Below are 7522 nucleotides of genomic sequence, written 5' to 3'. Positions count from 1 at the left end.
GCATATATAGATGTATCATATATAAGAGACAAATATTGTTCGTGTGTTGGCATTATTACATTTGGCTCAATGCTTATATATATGTGTAAAAAGCAAATGTACGAGCTGTGATAACTGTGTCTGATAAAATGAAGAGTAGACTGATATATGAAATATTCCTTTATTGGGTGAGAAAATCAGACCATGTCATAACTGTTAGGTTTTGTAATGTTGATTGTCATTTATGCTTAGAAATATTTAACCATATATGCTTAGAGGTGTATAATTAATTGTGTAGTTATAGGATGTGTGATCCTTAATAGTCTGCAAAGGCTTTGTGCGCATTCCAGAGTGTTCTGGCATCCACACCCACACTCTGGGAGCATGGGAGAGGTCGTACCTTCTCTTATTGTTTTATGGTAGGATAAACGTAGCTATATCTGTTTTAGGCTAAGTGCCTTTTGTTTAGATGAACTACTGGACTTCCAGACCAGCAGGTTTAGGGAAGTCATTTATGGGGTCACACTCTGACCCCACACACACACACACACACACACACACACACACACACACCGCACAGGCAAGGTACTCTTTGTTTGTATATAGGCGTCGTATGTTAATGAACCTATGCATATTCATGTAACCTCAATAAAAGAGCAGTGTTACGGGGGAGCGGACGAGAGCAACTGGGGTCAAGCGAAGGAACGGCATTTGTCCGGTTCTCTCCCGTGCACGAGAAACATGAAGAACTTTGCCTACTTCGTGTCTTGCTTTGCTGTGTAATTATATTGTCTTCAACGTTCCAGCGAATAGGTTCAAGCTACAAACCTATCATTAATTGGTCCTTCGAGAGCCGGAGCCCTGGAGTCGACATTCACAGAGGGGAGAAGAGACACGCTGAAAGACTGACGTCAACCAGGAAGTTCCTGTAGTAAAGTCCCGAGACGTGAGAAATTGTCATCGGGCAGGTGGATTGGCTGTCTGTCTTTTCTCCTCGATGAATGACGATCGGCGGGATTTGAGGCTACATTACACGCTAAGCAACGCCGAGTAAGTTGAGAGAGCGACTCTATAACCGCAGAACTGGGTTAGGGTCCCAGAACTGGGTTAGTGTCCCGAAAAAAGAGGTTTTGGTAAAATCGCACAAGGGCCCAAGCGTCCGGTGAGTGTCCGGTTTTGAAATCGCCCTGGGTTTGTGTCCCGAGCGTCCCTTCATTGGGTTTTGTCGCGCGACTGGGTTAGTGTCCCACAACTGGGTTAGGGTCCCGAAAGACATGGTTAGGGTCCCGAGCGGTCCGGTGTGAGTCCGGAATAGGCCTATTTTGTGTTGTTGTTGTTGTTGTGTTTGAGTGTGTTTGTGTGAGTGGGTGTGGAGCAGAACACGTGGTCTGTGACACCGGCTGTTGTTGTTATCATGGGTTCCAAAGCAACCAAGAGTGCATCAGAGGGTGACAGACGTTTATGCTGGACTTTGCTCCTGGCAGCGCAAAGTATTTAAATAAAAGAGAGCGACGGCTCCTTAGCTGCACGGGTTCACGCGAGCACGGTCGTGCGGGTTTCACGCGGACCTGAGCCGTGCAGTTAATCGCAGGCTTATAAATGGAAGAGATTCAAATGTTAGAAGTTTTCAGAAAACACACCAGCCTTGAAGAGCGTGTGGAGAAGGCCAGCCCACATCAGCAGCACTTAAGATATGCTCTGGTGAATGGCTTTCCCCCACCCCTTGCTGACACAAAATGTTTATTCTTTAGCTTGCCCTGATCGACAACAGCCTGTGCTCCAGACCATAGATTTAATTGAGGTGGATAATTGTTAAAAGAATCTGCATTAAGCTTAGGGTTGTTCAAATTAAGTACAATGACATATGAGATGAAGTAAAATAGGCAAATATTTTAACTAATGATGTGCATAGAGGCACTTGACCTGTTTGGTAAAACTGTCATCTTAATATGAGCCATGGTTGAGATATAGAGCACACCTGTGAAAACAACTAATATGCTGAACCCTGTATGAAACAGCTAAAACTACTTGATGGAGAAGCTGAATATGAAAGTGCAAGTCTTTGCCACTGTGTGGGGAAAAGCACGCAACCACTGTGTGAGGTTGCGTTATGGTCTCTTCTGAGCTGATGAGCAAGCTACACATTATCAGATCGAGAGCTGTCTGAGAACTCATCAAAGAGAGGGAAACGAAACTATGATAACTGTGATAACTGGAGTGTGCAGAGTTTCCGTGAGCAGTTTTTCTGCATCTTGCATTATGTTTCTGTTTATTTGTTTTGTTGGGTTGAAAATAATTAAATAAACTTGTGATCATATTTATGGATCACCATGGCACATGCCATTGGCCAAATGATTTATTTATGCAGATGAAAAAAGTGAGTGTGAATGTGTCTGATGTCACAGTGTTTTTGTGCGCTGTGTAAAAGTAATTGCCTCTGATTGTGAGAGCGGTGATTCTGCAGGTCACCAGCTATTGTAAAGGGGGAAAAAAAGGAGTAAAAAAGAGACAAAATTTACATTGTAGATGAAAAATAATCTTAGGAAAAAGGTTTTGTGTTGATCAGCCAAGAACAACTACAATCTCATTTTCTGTTTAAAGGACTGTTCACAAAAACAGAGAGAGAGAGATGTGTGTTGATTAAGCAGTGATAATAATAATGAAAATGTCTTAGTTTGTCACTTTCAGGTGACAAGCAGACCTGAATCAATTTTCCACATGCAGCGGTCGGAAGAAAGTTATAGTTTAACATCATTAGAAACATTCAGGCCAAGTTTCTGGCTAACTTATTTACAGCACCATGTGTCTCTCAAACTCACAAGCGAGCTCTCACTCCTCCCTGAAGACAAGGAATGCAGCTCCAAAGAGCAATAACATGGCAGATAAAGAGACAGCAGCAGAGTCCTGAGCAAAGAGTCCCAGCAAGCAGCAGCAGTGTGGACAAACAGCATCAGAGAAGAAGAGCAAATCCATCATCCTGCCTGATTGGATGAATGGCACTGTGTTTCCAACAAGCTGCAACTTCACTGTGCATGTGAAAAGAACATTTGAGGAGAACTGAGGAGACTGTTGGAGTTTGACATTTGCCACCTTTGGAGAAAATGGCAAGAAGAGACAGTGAAACACAGGACAAAACCGAAGGAGAACTGCCGGCTGTTGGACTGTTGAAGTGGGAGAGGACAACAGAGTGAGAGCAGTGGTGAGAACACATAGGAATTTTGTTTTTAATATGGGAAATCAAAATTTGGGTTAGCAAACCTGGGAAAAACAAAACTGACTGCTTAAGTTGGAAAATTGAGAAGGAGTCTAAAACACTGCAAAAAAAAGAAACATATACAAAATCACACACACAAGCAGAACATGCATTAACCCTACTAACACAAACACAAGAGAGCTCATGAAGATTAGACAACATCTTAAGCATGTGAGTCTGTTTACCATCTTGTCCAAGTCACTTAGTGTGATGAGAAGTGATGCAAAGACCAGTGGACTCATAGCACATCAGTTACAAAATGATCAAATAATAGCAGAGAAGTGTGTAGGAAAGGCAGCTTTAAGAACATGCCCTGCTGGAGATGCAGCTCCACAGACATGCATTAAACCTGCCTAATAACACAAACACACATGCAATGAAGATCAGCGTGTTGTCTCTCATCAGTGTTAAAATAGTGTCAATATAACAGACACTTGTTATCAAATGCTGACAATTGACTCTCTAGGTTGCAGGACAACAGTTTAATTTTTGTGGGAAAAAAAAGATTCTGGTTTGACCAACCAATGATCAGATAATAAATTTAGTTGTTAATATAGTGAATTGGGAGATGCTTCCTGCTTGATTGATGCAGCACAAATAATTTACTGTATGAGGGAAATTCTATTTTTGTGATAACATTTTGAACATGCATTTCTGTTGTCCTGTCATCTTAGTGGGTTAATAGCTGATATGCAAATTAGTTGATCGTTCTTAGATTAAGGAAAGGTGACTGAATTCTAGCACGAGTGAATGGGATGTGTTGGAGTTTGTTGTGTGTTGAGTGGAGACTCTAAAACACTGAGTTTCCTGTTTTGATGTGCGAGTGAATCCTGTACCTAGATACACAACTCTGAATACGTCAGAACAAACTTCTTTTGTGAAGTGCATGACAACATGTCACATGTTTTATGATGAAGGGAAAAAGGAAAACTGAATAAAATGGGTGTGTGTGGCCTAAATGAGTGAAAAGCACAGACCTGGGGATTAAACTCATATCTAATAAGACATTAGGCTTATGTTGTGTGTTGTGCAGCTGATGGTTGGTTTGGAGTGAATCTAGCTGATGATTTTTCTTTTGTTGTGAAGTTGAGCCTGCCAATTGTCATATGATTGTTGGGCTTTTCTCTGTATCTATGAAGCGCCTTGAGGCGACATTTGTTGTGATTTGGCGCTATATAAATGAAATTGAATTGAATTGAATTTTATTATTTGCTTCGAGCCCTGTGTACAGGAGCTGCATGCTAAAAGATCTTTTGTTAAAAGGGTTGGCGTAATAAGCAAATGCTTCAGCCAATACCTTTTGATTAGCCTTGTCTCATGCTTTCTTGCTTTGTGGTAAATCTTTGTTCTGTCTTCACTGAGATATTTGAATGCTAATCAATAAAAACATATCACTTCAATTAGTATAATGGTATGATAAACCATGCTAATGGTATGATTTACCCTCCTGAGATGAGGAGCTTGTGTCATGACGTAACAAGGCCTTTTTATTTTGTTACTTTCACAGTGCACTGAAAGTTTTGTTCGATAATCTCTGTTTGAGCAGATCTGCACGATTAGAACAGAAAGCGCTGTACGACACGTCGTCAAGAAAATTGTTACAAGTGAGTTTCTCCACATTAAAATGGGCTTGGGAGAAAGTCACTTATCTGGGACAATTAGAGAGTAAGTTCCTGTCCAAAAAGGATTCAGCGAGGTAATCCGATCTAAAGTTCTCCTTTTTCTTTTTGAAATGACGTCATTTTGCTGAGAGTGGAAACTAAATGCGACGATAGGTTCCACTATCAGCAAAGAAAGAAAGAATGAATGCATGCATGAATGAATGAGTGAAAGAGAAAAAGCTAACGAGTAAAAGCTAACGAGACTTGACCACTACTCAAGGTTAACCTCCACCTAGACAGGACAAAGGGGTGGATGAATCTATGTGTGCTTCTTTTTACAGGAGCAGAATGATGACAGCAACATTCGAGGTTGCGTGATGGTTTAACCTTTTAAATGCCATTTTCTGTGTCTGTGCATCTACCAGGGGTGTTATTCACTACCTTGTGTTGCTCACAGAGGAAACTGTGAGAAAGAGTGTATACATCTGCGCAGCGCTAACATTTGCATTTTCTTTTCTACAGCATTACAGTTCTTCATGTGAATTGATCATGTGATTTATACCAGGACAGCTGGTTGATGTTTTTTCCTACTATAGGATTTCTGGGTTTATGTGTGAAGAAAACTGTGTTTACAGGTTATGAGTGGTGATGCTGTTACACTGTGTATTTGGGAAAATGTGAAGGTTACTTTGATGATGTGAATAACATTCTTTCCACAGCTATGGATGGCTAACTTTATGGTCTTTTTACAGCACCTCTGGAACCTGTCGACCTGCGCCTGACCACCGGGATTGTCCATGTGTGTTACTAATGTTTGTTTTTCTAAGAGTACATGTAGTGGATTCAGCAGAAGCGGACAAGTGACATGAGAAAAACAAATAAGAGATGCAGTGTTTATGGAATAGTTGAATATGGGGCTCATTAGCTGGCCACTTTTGGGCTCCTAGTGATACATGAGTGGAGTGACTTTGCTTAAGATAAGTCACCGATTACATTAATGTTAACTGAGTACATGGGATGATCCATGTCTGAGGCAAATTATGGAAATAATTGTAGTTTACTGATTTGAGAAAACCTGCACATGACACTTGTCTTGCTGATGTTGAATGCTTTATTACTCTTATGATATAATTGTTTATAAGTGTGAAGTTTGATTTCACTTCCAGATCTTGTTTTCCAGGCCATGATGGTGTGTATGCAGGCTCCTGGCAGAGCCAGGTGTTAAGCAAACTTAATATGCAAAACACACTAACATCTTTTATTGCAGGGTTACGGAGCTACTCCGGAGGAGACACCCTGATGTTGCCTGGGACATGATCTAGCTAACCTTTTTCTTTAAGACAGGAATCTAGGTTTGATGAGTTGACTCATGGGAGTGTCCATGCGTCAAGAGGAGGGGTCCAGGATTAACATGAAACAATGTTTTCTATTATTGTTGCAGTGATTTGTGTGATTAACAGTTCATTTACAGGTATTAAACCTATGCAAGTGTTGCATTCATGTTCAGATGAGGCTTTGATGGCCTATAAGTGAAGTTCACTGAACTAAAGAATGTGGTTTGATGATTGTTGACATGCTCTCCAAATAGAAGTTTTTCCTCCTAGCAAGAAAATACAGGTGCAGCAGTCAGAGTATTGCTGGAAGGAATCTCCAGAGGCCCAGTGAGAAACAAGAACCATTCCGGGCATGGCTGACAGTCCAGGCAGTGGTTGAGGTCAAAGGTCGAGCTGTTTGGGGCCCATCATGAGATCAGACTTTGGAGCCACAGCAAGGACCACGAAGCTGCGTTGGAATGAGAACTGTGCCAAGGGGGCTTTCCAGAGGCCAACAGAGGAGATTGTGGACAACAGACGGGCACCTGAAGGATGAGGGGAGCATGCCAAGCTCCATCGACAGCGCAGAGGGAGTCCGAGGATGGCATCATGATTCTGTGAAAAGCACAGGAACCAGAAGCTATGGTGGTGATGACAGCAGTTTCCTATGAACATCACCTAATGCTGTGTCACTGTATTGTGCATATGATGACACTCTGAAGACTGCTGGGATCATAACAGCAGTAAGATAACTGGACCCAGCACCCTTTCCACAGAGGGGTTTTTCTGCAGAGGATGGACAGTAGAAGAGTCATAAGTATCCCCCTCGCAGGACGAAGGCCTGAAGTGAGGTGATGGGGGTTGGTAGAGGCCATAAAACTAGAGTGCTGAAGAGGTCTGCAGCTTTGGAGATAACTGAGACCCATGTTGACAAACAACAAAACTAACTGGTATGTTTGAATTTCTATTCTACATACATTTGGACTCTGGTCCTATGGACAGTGATGGAAACAACTGGAAGAGACATTCATGACATCCCTGCAGAACTTAAACCACTCTGCAGAGATGATGGGTGATCACCGCAGAGCTGGGATGTTTTTGAAAATCTTACTTTCTTATTTTAACTATTAAATTAACACTTCATTTGTTTGCTCGTAGGATGCAGTTTGCCATTGGATGAGATCAATGAGGAATGGGATAACTGCTAATACATTTGTTAAACTGTGTACTTTTACAGTAATTTATGGTGATTGACATATGCTGTGTATAAAAATGTTTGCATTGAAACTGTCAGACATGAGGTGATCATAACTGGGAACTTTTCTAGCATAAAGGTCAAAAAGGGGGGAATGTTAGGTTTTGTAATGTTGATTGTC

General features: G+C 41.5%; 1 long non-coding RNA gene across 1 annotated transcript; it reads right to left on the bottom strand.

Moving 5' to 3' along the window:
* Positions 1 to 273: 273 nt before the first annotated feature.
* LOC146504557 (uncharacterized) lies at positions 274 to 7175 on the bottom strand. The gene is made up of 2 exons (XR_014877945.1): positions 4655 to 7175; positions 274 to 4324 (listed from the first exon to the last, which is right to left on the bottom strand). It is a non-coding gene; the product is annotated as an uncharacterized LOC146504557 (long non-coding RNA).
* Between the last annotated feature and the right edge of the window lie 347 nt (positions 7176 to 7522).

This window comes from Neolamprologus multifasciatus, chromosome 14, assembly GCF_963576455.1.
Source record: "Neolamprologus multifasciatus chromosome 14, fNeoMul1.2, whole genome shotgun sequence".
In the NCBI taxonomy this organism is placed as follows: Eukaryota; Metazoa; Chordata; class Actinopteri; order Cichliformes; family Cichlidae; genus Neolamprologus; species Neolamprologus multifasciatus.
Note: the sequence above shows the minus strand (reverse complement) of the source record. Positions and strands in the feature narration are given on the sequence as shown.